The sequence below is a fragment of the Carassius gibelio genome, chromosome A1 (genome assembly GCF_023724105.1).
Source record: "Carassius gibelio isolate Cgi1373 ecotype wild population from Czech Republic chromosome A1, carGib1.2-hapl.c, whole genome shotgun sequence".
Classification (NCBI taxonomy): Eukaryota; Metazoa; Chordata; class Actinopteri; order Cypriniformes; family Cyprinidae; genus Carassius; species Carassius gibelio.
Window position 1 is genome coordinate 32,555,917 of NC_068371.1, and position 13,010 is coordinate 32,568,926.

General features: G+C 38.7%; 1 protein-coding gene across 27 annotated transcripts in view; it reads left to right on the forward strand.

Annotated features, from left to right (window-relative positions):
* The first annotated feature begins 8,765 nt into the window (after window positions 1–8,765).
* The window catches only part of LOC128017649 (protein NLRC3), a 228,406-nt gene continuing 224,161 nt past the window's right edge, over window positions 8,766–13,010 (forward strand). For 26 of the 27 annotated variants that reach the window (XM_052604518.1, XM_052604596.1, XM_052604671.1 and 23 more), the window contains exon 1: window positions 8,766–8,900. The gene's annotated coding sequence lies outside the window, so the exon portion shown is untranslated. Of the gene's footprint in view, window positions 8,901–9,488; window positions 9,678–11,599; window positions 11,731–13,010 lie in introns of all 27 variants that reach the window. The other variant, XM_052603123.1, reaches the window with a different exon arrangement.

Below are 13,010 nucleotides of genomic sequence, written 5' to 3' on the forward strand. Positions count from 1 at the left end.
ATGATTTACTAATTCGTTCCCTCTATGTACTAAACGTGCACGATTACTTTTACATTTCATTGATTTGCTAAATCGTATGCACAATTTACTAATTCGTTCTCTTGATGTATAAATAGTGTACACGTTTTAGCAAGTCGAAGGAATGAAATAGAAAATTGTGCGCATGAATTAGCCTAAATTTTTTCCTGCATGTCGTGTAATTAAAGCACATCACCACCAGACATTTATACCAGGAGCCTCATATACGACGCTCACAGTTTTACTTTGTGCAGTATCTCGGTGCAGTATCTGCTGAATTGTTTCATATCTATTTATCATGTATCTTTTGTTGCACTAAATTATGTTGTATCAATAAGTTATTAATAAAACTGATAATTATTTATAATTTTCACTGATAACATCATTAACCATCTCCCCATCCTTAAGACAAACATTTTCTATTGTTTATATTGTGTAATCTATGAATTGATGTGTTCAGTTTTCTGTGCTCAACCATTGCATGGTTAAAGAACAGGTGCAATGTTCAAAATGTTTTGGCTTAGTATTTGTAGAAAGTAGTGCTGAATAAATATTGATTTGTGAATGAATGCAGTGTGTTTTTGTCTATTTTATATTAGAATGTAATGTTTTTGTATTTGTTTGCATTGCATGTATGTAATTAATGTATTAACTATGAATCCCCTATAATTAGATTACAATTAGATTTCATAATGTTTATATTTTGCACCAGAGATGGATTGAGTTTATTAGTTCTTTATGTATTTCAAGGTAATGGTGAGGTGAAAATATGAATTACCAATATGATCCTGTAATGTCACGTCCTCATAACGTGCCAGTTTGGTCGTCAGGACATACTCATCACGTTCCAGCGACGTTCCACTATAACTTCGCCACGACGGATATGGGAATCACAAAGTTACGTCACTGGAACGTTATGTGGTACGTCGCTGAGACCAATATGGTATTTTATAGGAACTTCCTCATAACGTGACAGTTTGGTCGTTGGGACGTACTCATCACGTTCCAGCGACGTTCCACTATAACGTCGCCACGACGGATATGGGAATCACAAAGTTACGTCGCTGAAACGTTATTTGGGACATCGCTGCAACGAATATGGTCTGGTCCAGTTACGTCGTCACGACGGAACTGTGTTAGCTGGGTTGCAATTGCTACTTGCACTTTCCGCTACCTGTGACGTCACTTGCAATCAACACAAATCGTGCATGTTGCCAATGGAGACAAGAAGCTGTGGAGGTGATTAAACGATTAAAACTAAATTAGTATGCCTACTACTATACACGAAGTTTTTCGTTAAGCGTTTTCCTCCTGTAGAAAACAACAAACACTTAATATGGCATAATGTATTAGGATTCGTTAAGTTCAATTAAAAGACCAAATTCGATATATAGTTATTTAATGTACAATAAGGCAAGCAGATGGCTATGAACACAATGCGAACACTTAATGTGGCCTAATAAAAGACTAAGATGATAAAGACAATTCTGTAGGCCTCGTCTTGTTGTTGACTCAAAGTATACAGACCAGCAAATATGAACGTGCATTATTAAGTGATTTTAAAAGGATCAGCTCCGTACAGACAGGCAGACGAGTACAGAACGCAGTGCGTTAAATTGTACATTAAACGTTTTCCTCCTATAGAAAATCATTATAAATAAAACACATAATGTAGCTTAATGGACAAAGACAGTGATATAAACGAGACAGTTTATTCTATATGGGAAAATGATTAACGCGAAATTTTGCGCGTTGCGTTTATTCACCACCGCAGCTTCTTGTCTCCATTGGCAACAAGCACGATTTGTGTCGATTGCAAGTGTCGCAGGTAGCAGAGAGTGAAAGTAGCGATTGCAAGTGACATTGTAATTTAGTTTATTTTTTTCTTGTCTTCGCCACCTGGCTACTGTTATATAATGTTGGGAAATTTAAAAAAAAGTAAAAAAATAAAGACTGCAAGTGACATCACTAACGGAAGTGCAAGTGTCTGAGCGTGCAAGAGAGTGCAAGTGCAAGTCTGCAGCCAGACCCTCTTGAATGTCCCGCCCACGGCGCTATCTGATTGGTTAAGCTCATGAGTAATAGCCTATCAACACTTGCGAGACGGTTGAAGCCGGGTCCACTGGGCAGTGGAGTTGCCAACTTGGCCATTTTGTCCTAGATTTAGAGACTTTTTTTTTCCAAAATAGCGACTCGCGACAAATCTAGCAACTTTTTGGACAATCATTTTTTAGTCTCTGAGACTCTCTGGTGCTGCCACACGAGCGCAAGGTCTCTCTTTCCCACCGCGAGCCTCTCTCTCTGTATCTGCTGTGTTCAGCGAGCGCAGAGAGGAGCACCACTTTCAGGTAAAAAAAAAAAAAAAGTTATTCTGTTGCTTCTAACTCTATTTTACAAGCAAATATAGCCGACATCAGTCACAGCACAACCACTGACTTTATAGTATGTGTATTTGATTTCATTAGTGCAGATTAATGTTTGAGAGCTGGTTATGTAGTCTTAATGGACCGCGTTTCAGTCATTATAATATTCATTCCGTTGTCTGACAACAGAAACATTAAAATATAGTAATAAAAACTAATAAGAGTAAGAGTCATCTCAAGGTTTCACTCTTATTTACTCTGGTTTTACTAGAAGTATCAGAGTTAAACTAGTCTCTACATCAGTGTGTGAGTCCAAGTGAGTGGGGGATGTTTTTTTATCGCGGCCTCATATCTGTGATAGAGCCCGACCGATATATCGGCCGGCCGATATTATCGGCCGATATGAGCTAATTGCATTTAAATCGGCCGATGAAACATGAGAAACAGTCTCATATTCTTCACTCATGTTATGAGTGTTGCATAGTTTGCCCACCAGAGGGCGGTCTGCAGCTCCAGAGTTGCAACAGCGCCAGAAATCCACAAAGAAGAAAGCGATCAGCCAAGCCACCCAGGTGAGTCTGTCGTTCGTCATGTGAAATGATTGTAGATTTAGTTCATACACTGTATATAAAAACGGTGTGGTAGTTCTAGTTAACGGTCCTATCATTATCACTTCTAAATATTCTGTAACATCACTTACAGCAGCTAATGCATTGCTATATTAGATTAGCCACAAAGCTAATACCATGTTTATCAGTGGAAGAGCGCGAACGTTAATAAGAGGTCGAACTATAAAGTTAGCGTTTAGTGCTTATTCTATTGCGGTGTGTTTCCCACATAATGACCGCGTAATGGGCCTTTCACACAGGACGCGGTATGCACAGCGCTTGGCCGCTGGGTTTAGCGTTGCCCTTCAGATATAACGCGATTTGCCCTGCTCTGCGCTATGGCGTAGGCGGAGTTTTAAAAACTTTTAGCGGGAGCTCTTTCATAGTCTGTTGTTCCTCTTTTCGGTCAGCAGCAAACATGTATCTGTCCCGTTGTAAGAAGCGAGCGATAGCGCTAGTCCTGCTGATGAGAATTAAGAGAGAAGCAAGGAAGAAGAGGCTACCCTCAGGCCCAGGGAACAATTTGGTGAATTCAGGCTGGTTACGTTACTCTAACGCTAATATAGCTTCCTTTTTAGCAGGCCCCTTAAATGCTTGCTATTAACTTGTTTGAAGGTGGTTCTTCTCAAAATTGACAGCGGTGTGTTCATGGCACTAACGTTAACCATTTTGATTCAGACTGCACAAAGAGAAGAGGAGAAGATATACGGGTCCGTTGTGAATGTGTCTGTGAGAGCAAATATAGTGTAGTTACAGTAACTACAGTAGGTGCGTCAGAAATGATTAAATCAGAGGGGACATGTAAATAAATGTGAGCTGAACAAGCGCTTTTTTCTTTTCTTTTTTTTTTCTTACATATTGTTTCAAAGCAGCTTTACAGACATAACAGGAAAATGTTGAAATAATATTGTTAAATATAAGGAGGTTAATACCTCTTGCTTGACAAATAAAAAAAAATATATATATTTCTCATTTTTGCCTATGTAGGAGATCCCTGTTTATTATTATTATAATTCTAATGATGACATGAGTAATGATACATGGTGATATTATTAATACACATGCTTATTCTTTCTATGTCTCTCTTTCTGCCCTACAGATGGCTGAAAAAGGTGAATGATGTAGCAGCAAAAGTGTGGGACTACTTCTGCAAATACTTTAACTTTAACTTTAGTATTATAATTTATTTACAGTACACACACAGACTGTTAAAATCAGCTTCAACTGGAAGAAAGTAAAAGTGTTAAATGTTTAAAATCAGACTGTTTTTTGATCGTTAAAAAATATATACTTTTGATGTGCAATTGTTTAGTGATTGAGACCGTAATCTAAGGCTTTTTTTTACATAAATCCCTTCTGGAAAATGGTTTATACAGCCCACATACATAGAACAGGCAGATATTTTGCCATTGAATGTTATGTAAGTGCAGCTTATAGGAAATGGGTCTAATATCCAGTTTATTTTCAAAATCAAAATATCGGCTTATAAATCGGCTCTTTTCAAGTTAATATCGGCATCGGCCCCCAAAAATCCATATCGGATCGGGCTCTAATCTGTGATGACACGTTCATCTTACTCAGTTATTTTATTATTCACATTTTGGAAGTCAATGCTGTTTAGCTTGTAAAACGTGCCGCCACGCTGCTAGGGTGTTGTGCGGGGTTGCTGCGGTTTGGGGGGGGGTGATATGGTATTGTGCGTGGTTGCAAGGGTGTTGTGCGTGGTTGCTAGGGTGTTGTGCATAGTTTCTACGGTTTGGGGGGGTTGCTACGGTGTTGTGCGTTGTTGCTAGGGTGTTGTGTGTGAAGTTGCTAGGGTGTGCAGAGTTAGCGATGGTGCTGTGTTTGTGCAGGTGATTGCCGGAGCTGGTCTGGATTTGGATTTCTCCATCATCTCTCCTCAGGGAATCCACTTGGTCTCGGAGTTTCATCGTTCTGACGGTGTTCCCAGTGCTCACTTCTCCCTCAGTCACTTCATTTTAGAAATCATAATATGGTAAGTTAATAGGGCAGATAGCACACGCATGTCTGCAAGACGTCTGTTAAAGATCTGGAAAGCATCTGCTGTGTAAAAACATCGGATAAACATCTTAAAGATATCTTCTTGACGTCTATTTGACATCTGATAGGAAACGTCCTGTAGACGTACTGCAGATGAGCAAACACTATAAAATATAAATTTTGCAGACATCCAACAGACTCTGAGATGTATGTGGTCCTAATACCATGGTATTATCATACAGTACAGTACTATGATCCTCCTGACACAAAAGTGTTGGGGCCGTTCACACTATTCAGCTGCTGCTTTTGGTTGTATCTATACCTGTATCTAACCGCCATCAATTTGTAGCAGTGAACGAAGAGGTATCATATCGATCACAAATGCAGTATGGAGAACCTCAAGGCTCAGTACTAGGGCCGCTACTCTTCACACTCTATATGCCACCCTTGGGAGATATCATCGGGAAATATGGTGTTAGCTTTCACTGTTAAGCTGATGATACTCAGCTCTATATTTCTTTGTGGCCCGGTGAAACACACCAATTAAAAACTAATGGAATGCATAGTCGATATAAAAAACTGGATGACGAGTAATTTCTTACTGCTAAATTCAGAAAAAACAGGTGTTAATTATAGGACCTAAAAACTCTGTCTCAGTGTTCAAAACTTGATGGCTGCTCTGTCAATTCTTCGTCATCATTATTCGTTAGGAACCTAGGTGTGCTATTTGATTGCAATCTTTCCTTAGAAAGCCTATTGCTAGCATTTGTAAAACTGCATTTTTCCATCTCAAAAATATATCTAAATTACGGCCTATGCTCTCAATGTCAAATGCAGAAATGTTAATCCATGCATTTATGACTTCAAGGTTAGACTATAGTAATGCTTTATTGATTGGTTGTTTTGCACCCTTAGTAAACAAACTACAGCTAGTCCAAAATGTAAATCAGAGGGTCACTGCAGTCACCCGGATCCAGCACGTATCCAGACCAGATGGCGGATCAGCACCTAGAAAGGACCTCTACATCCATGAAAGACACCGGAGACCAGGACAACTAGAGCCCCAGATACAGATCCCCTGTAAAGACCTTGTCTCAGAGGAGCACCAGGACAAGACCACAGGAAACAGATGATTCTTCTGCACAATCTGACTTTGCTGCAGCCTGGAATTGAACTACTGGTTTCGTCTGGTCAGAGGAGAACTGGCCCCCCAACTGAGCCTGGTTCCTCCCAAGGTTTTTTCTCCATTCTGTCACCGATGGAGTTTCGGTTCCTTGCCGCTGTCGCCTCTGGCTTGCTTAGTTGGGGTCACTTCATCTACAGCGATATCGTTGACTTGATTGCAAATAAATGCACAGACACTATTTAAACTGAACAGAGATGACATAACTGAATTCAATGATGAACTGCCTTTAACTGTCATTTTGCATTATTGAGACACTGTTTTCCTAATGAATGGTGTTCAGTTGCTTTGACGCAATATATTTTGTTTAAAGTGCTATATAAATAAAGGTGACTTGTCTTGACTTGACTTAGGTCAAGTATTGTCCAAATTGCAGGTGATTCGTAAAGGGTTTTGCTGAGTTGGCTAGACAATTGCATTGGCTTACAGAAAAGGGGAGGCGATTTCAGTGTGATGATTGTTGCTAGGTTGCTTTTGAGAAGTTGAAATTCTGTCTTGTTACTGCTCCAGTTTTAGGCTATCCAGACCCACAGCACTCATTTATGCTGGATACAGATCCCTGCCACAGGTTCCTAGTGTCTCTGCTGTCGCTGAATTGATGAGCTATCCTCCTGGAGTGCTGTCTCTTAGCCTCTCTGATGCCACGGGACAGGTTGGCCCTAGCTGTTCTCAGGCCCACCTTATCTCCAGCTCTGAAGGCAGCGTTCCGTGTCTTCAGGAGTCTGTAGACCTCCCCTGTCATCCATGGCTTCTGGTTGGCCCGGACAGTGATGGTTTTTGTGACCGTTACATCATCAATACACTTGTTGATGTAGGCAGTGACAGTCTCTGAGTACTCCTGGAGGTCAGTGGTGTTATTGCATGTGGCAGCCTGTTTAAACATGTCCCAGTCAGTTGTGTTGAAGCAGTCCTGAAGAACCTCTGATGATCCTTCTGGCCACACTTTAATCTGTTTGTAAACTGGTTTGGCGACTTTAATGAGCGGTCTGTATGCAGGTATTAGAATAACAGTGATGTGGTCTGAGGCTCCGAGGTGGGGGAGGGCTTTGTAAGCTCCTCTCTGTGTGGTGTAAACAAAGTCCAAAATGTTATTACCTCGTGTTGGAAAGTTGATGTGCTTTAGTATTTTTGAGTATTTTTGAAAACACACTCTTAAGGTCAGCATTGTTGAAATTCCCAGCTATGATGAGAAAAGCATCAGGGTGTGCTGTCTGCTGCTCACTGATGTGCTGGTACAGTTCATTAAGTGCGTCGTTCCTGTTGCTGATGATGTTGAATGGGGGGGATGTACACCGAAATGAGCAGTATAGCAGTATATTCCCTCGGCAGATAGAACGGCCGGCACTTAATAATCATAAACTCCACCAGGGGTGAGCCGTGTTTGCTGATCACAACAGTATCGCGGCACCACGCGTCATTGATGTAAACACAAAGCCCGCCGCCGCGTGTTTTTCCTCCCGCGACTAGAGCTCTGTCCGCTCGATAGCACGTCAGCTGGTCGACCTGAATAGCTCCGTCTGGAACGCTGTTGCTGAGCCATGTTTCCATGAACACAAAAACACAACAGTCTCTTACAGTCCTCTGAGTTGAGTGTAGTAATCGAATGTAGTCCAGTTTATTGTCCAACGAGCGTACGTTAGCCAGTACGATGGTGGGGATAGATGGCTTGTGTGGGTTATCCGTTAGCCTAGCCCGGATAACTCCGCGCTTACCCCTCTTCTGCTTCCTCTCACGCCGCTTGTGGCGCCTCCGCTGCGGGCGAGATGCAGTAGTGGGGGTCGGTGATGGTGAAGGCCTCCGTAGCAGATCGAGATCCCGCAGCTGTTCCGCGTCCGCGGAGTTTAACTGTAAAAATGCGGTTCTGCCGACATCGAGCAGAAACTCGCGACTGTATTTGCGCTTACAGACAGATAGACGCGACGACAACGTACAAAAACACTGCGACTCACAAGACAAAAAACAAGAAAACACCGTTCTGTCAGGACAGAGAGAAGCCGCTGCGTGTGGACGCGCCGCTATCTTGCTACACATGTAGAAAATTGCAATGTAGAAAAATAAAATAAAGCAGACGAAAGCATATTGCGGTGTCATTTATCAACTGCATGACAATAATTACATATGCTACATATGTCTTATGCTGTATAAATTAAAACAATACTGATACATCCTTTTCATTTCCTTTCTTATACTCTGATTATATGAAATACTTAAAAAAAAATTAATTATTAAATTCATAATTAATTATTCTATCTGGAGACCATCTTCACACTGTGGATAATCAACCCAATTAAATGTAATGGGTTGTTCATCTGTTATACTAAAGATCAGGGGCAGGGAGGGTTACAGGCAAATTTTTTTCTTCTTCTTTGCATAATAATGAAGGCTTTGTAAAACTGCACAGTGTTTTTAGCTTTTTAATCAACATCCTACACCAACTACGCACACATTTCCTATCATGTATGTCTATAAAAGACCAATCGAACCAATCAGAGTAGATGTGGGGCGGGGACACACGTGCAGCCCCACCTCGTAGCGGGTGCTTCTCGATCGCTTTTTCCTTGACTGACTGTATTTATTACCGTAACGTCTAGTATTCGCGCGCACCACAAAACAACGTGTCTCTAGAATGACTGTTTCTCAAAATGGAGTCTGGCCGCAGTGATCTATAACAGAGAACTGATCATTTTGAAGAGTTAAACTCCTTCTGTTCAGGTCTCAGAGTTGACGGTAAGTTGAGTTGTCAGCTTCTAATATCATGTATTATTGTAGAATGTCGCTCTCGTGTTAAACTCTTCACACTTTAACGGAGATTTGAGGGAGTTGTTGTGACGCAGTTTAAAATGATGGAGATGTAACAGAATCATCTTTCTGAAGTAAACACTGATCTGGAGATTTAGCACAAGAGAAAGCAATGAGAGGAAATGCGAAAAAGAAATCGGTCATCTAGAAGATTCAACGATTCAAGTTTTAATGTAAATATGGCGAATTAAAAGATAATAAACTTTAATAGGGTTCCAGCTCATATGCTATAGGTTAGTCTGTAATCAAATAAGTAATATCTAGATTAAGACTGGGCCATTCAGGGCTAAATGCTTCAGTGTTTTTAATTACTGTCCACGATAACAGCTTTTTTTTATTGTATTTATTTATGTATTTTTTATATATATATAATAATCTAAGATGTTCTGCTTCGGTTTGGATCTGAAGTGGTTCAGTGTGGAGGAGCTGAGACAAAATAATGTGTTGGCTACTAATATAATAATAGAAAATACTGATTGTATAACAGCGCAGTACGGCGATATATAGTACTCAAAGATTGAAACGCACCATAAAACCAGGAAGAAGAAGATGATGATGATGATGATGAAGATGAGGCGGGGCTCCTTTGTGTATAACCGAAAGTAAACTGAACTCGAAAGTAAACTCGAGAGTGCAGTGATCTATAACGGAGAACTGATCATTATGAAGAGTTAAAATCCTTCTGTTCAGATCTCAGAGTTGACGGTAAGTTGAGTTGTCAGCTTCTAATATCATGTATTATTGTAGAATGTCGCTCTCGTGTTAAACTCTTCACACTTTAACGGAGATTTGAGGGAGTTGTTGTGACGCAGTTTAAAATGATGGAGATGTAACCGAGCGCAGCGACGAGCTCATCTTTCTGCGCTAGACTTTATGTTCAGACTGTTTCTCAGTTCAGAGATCGTCAAGAACGGACTTGTGTTCTCGAGGAGAGGGGTATATTCTGGTTATATTCAGGCGATGGTAACTCTCAGAGCACAATGTTATCTGTGTTTTCTCAGTATATCAGAGAAAGAATGAGGTTTGAGAAGTAGAAGGCAGGGAAACAGTTAAAACATTTCAGAGTTAAAGTTCATGTACACAGATATTAATAGACAAGCTTCAGTCAAATATTTATGGTTTAGGACTATAACAAAAAACAATTATATCTGGAACATCAAACTATCCAATATGCGTCACTTCCGCGTATTCATTAAAGAACACAATTGTTTTAGGGATTGCATGCATAATTATGTCCAATAACAATATAACACGATATAAGAAAAATCAGAGTTGGTTTAAATGTCCTTTGAAATAACGCTAACCACACACATTCATAAACACACATACAAAGAGAACAAGTAGATAGAATTGAAAAAGAAAGCAAAGCTACTGTAGTTTTTTTTTTAGTAAAACAAGCAGTTAGAAAAAGAAGAGTGCCAGAGGATCAAGTGTCTTTTTAAAAAAAAATAAAAATAGATAAAATATAATTAGAGGAGAGAGTGCTATATAGATAGAAGATACATGTTTTTAGATGTTTCATGGAGATGCATGTTCATTACTGCATGTAAAATATATTTTGCTTTGTTACCTTTAAAATTGTTATATATTGCAATGTAATTAAAAAGGCAATGGGTGACATACTGTAATAATGTTTGTTGCTGTATTTTACCTGACAATTACTGTATCAGTTAAATATATTAAACACTTTCATTATACTGATTTTATAGAATAGAACAGCTTTATTAAACAGCTTTACTTGGAAATGTAAGATCTAGTGCACATTTAAACAAATATGCAAAGAACTACGAAGTTACATATTTACATTATTTTTACAGTTACACTGCAATCTGTACAAATAAAACAAATAAATTTATCCCTTAGCATCAGCTAATCTACTGCTTCATGCCGTTCTTCAGTTATCAATTACTGATGTAGGGTTGAAGTTAAAATACGCTCAGTAGGTCTACTGTAAATCCATGGCTTTATCAGATCTGGACTGAATCGGCTCGAGGAGGATGAGCAGAATTCTGCTGCCTCTTTCTTTAGGTTGGAAAGGCAGCAAGTTAAACATTATATTCAGCAACTATAGCAAAATAACTAATGACTTTAAGATAATTGCAGACTTTTGTGCTTTAATGATTTATATTCTTCCAAATTCTGCCAGCATATTTTTTTTTTTATTCTTAATTCTCACAAATTCTAAATGTTAAATTTACAGTTTAATGCTGATCAAAGAGCTGTACGTGCATTTATATAGCAATTACAACTGTACAATGAAATGAGATTAATGTTTAATACAACATTTTAACAAATAAATATGTAATGACAAAATGAAATGATAGGCGTACTTTATGATACTTGTGAAAGTAATATCTCTACTAGGTGTCTGTAAGTCACTGTGTTAATAAATAGGCCTAACTATTTTATTCATTCCATTCTATCTATCTATCTAATAGTACTTGAACATTTGAAGTCATTTGAATTTTTATACGGTCGTTTTTCAAACATTTATATTATTTGAAGTTTATTAATGTATGTTTGTATGTGTCTATTAATTCATTGATTGACAGAGAAACAGTCTCAAAGGAATGTTCGATCCCTTTTCCTTGACTGACTGACTGTATTGTTATTACCGTAACGTCTAGTATTCGCGCGCACCACACAACAACGTGTCTCTGACTGTTCCTCAAAATGGAGTCTGGCCGCAGTGATCTATAACAGAGAACTGATCGTTTTGAAGAGTTAAACTCCTTCTGTTCAGGTCTCAGAGTTGACGGTAAGTTGAGTTGTCAGCTTCTAATATCATGTATTATTGTAGAATGTCGCTCTCGTGTTAAACTCTTCACACTTTAACGGAGATTTGAGGGAGTTGTTGTGACAGTTTAAAATGATGGAGATGTAACCGAATCATCTTTCTGAAGTAAACACTGATCTGGAGATTTTGGACAAGAGAAAGCAATGAGAGGAAATGAGAGAGAGAAATCGGTCATCTAGAAGATTCAACGATTCAAGTTTTAATGTTAATATGGCGAATTAAAAGATAATTAATTTAATAGGGTTCCAGCTCATATGCTATAGGCTACCCAGCAAACACAGAACGTTGTGAGGACGTTGCCAGTTAGTCGTCATTTGGTCAGCGCGACATTACTTTATGGCAACGTTGTGAGGACGTCGTGGTAAAGTTCCATTTTTTTAAATCTTGGCTAACTTCCCAGAAACGTCTTGGGCACGTACTCAAAAGACGTCACTAGTTAGTCCCATTGGGAACGTTGTAGCGACGTGGTCAGCTGGTCTTCAGATAACTTTTAATATTATTGCACTAGATGTATTATTATTATTAAGATACCATTTGAACAGCATATTCTTTGGGAAATATACAAAAAAATTAATCAAGCATGTTAAAATAATATATATATATATATATATATATATATATATATATATATATATATGCCATCAGTTTAAGAACAATAAAATAAACAATTTACTTGGTGATAATGTTTGTTAATGAAAGAGAGTACGGGACAAATTAACATTTAAACCTTAAACTAGCAGCGCACGTCACTTTCTGAGTGAAGTGCGCGACGTGCGCGTGCCCGTCATTTTGTAACGGTCAACTTCCAGCAGACGGACACGGAGGAAAGGTAAGTCCTATAAATCTACTTTTATTCATAGATTTTAACTGATATAACGTTAAATGCCATCAAAGAGGAGTAGTGTTTTGTATTTTTGTAGGTTTTCTCTTTCAATTTAATAAATAAATGCTCTGTTTGGTTAATTAGCTCAAAATCAGTCTCAGAGGTGGTCTAAGGTAACGGTAACTGTTAAAATCGAATATAACCTTACCTGTTTTAAATTATTTGAAATTTATCACTATAAACTATACAGTATTAACTTTCTAATAATTAAATTTTTAACCGTAGTAACGTTAATTAGTTTGTTTGAATACCTGCTGCTCGAGCTTGATGATGCTCATGCTATCCATGCTGTGAACTTGAATATAAACCGATATAACGTTAAATATAAAGTTTAACGTTAAGTAGACCGAGGCTGCCG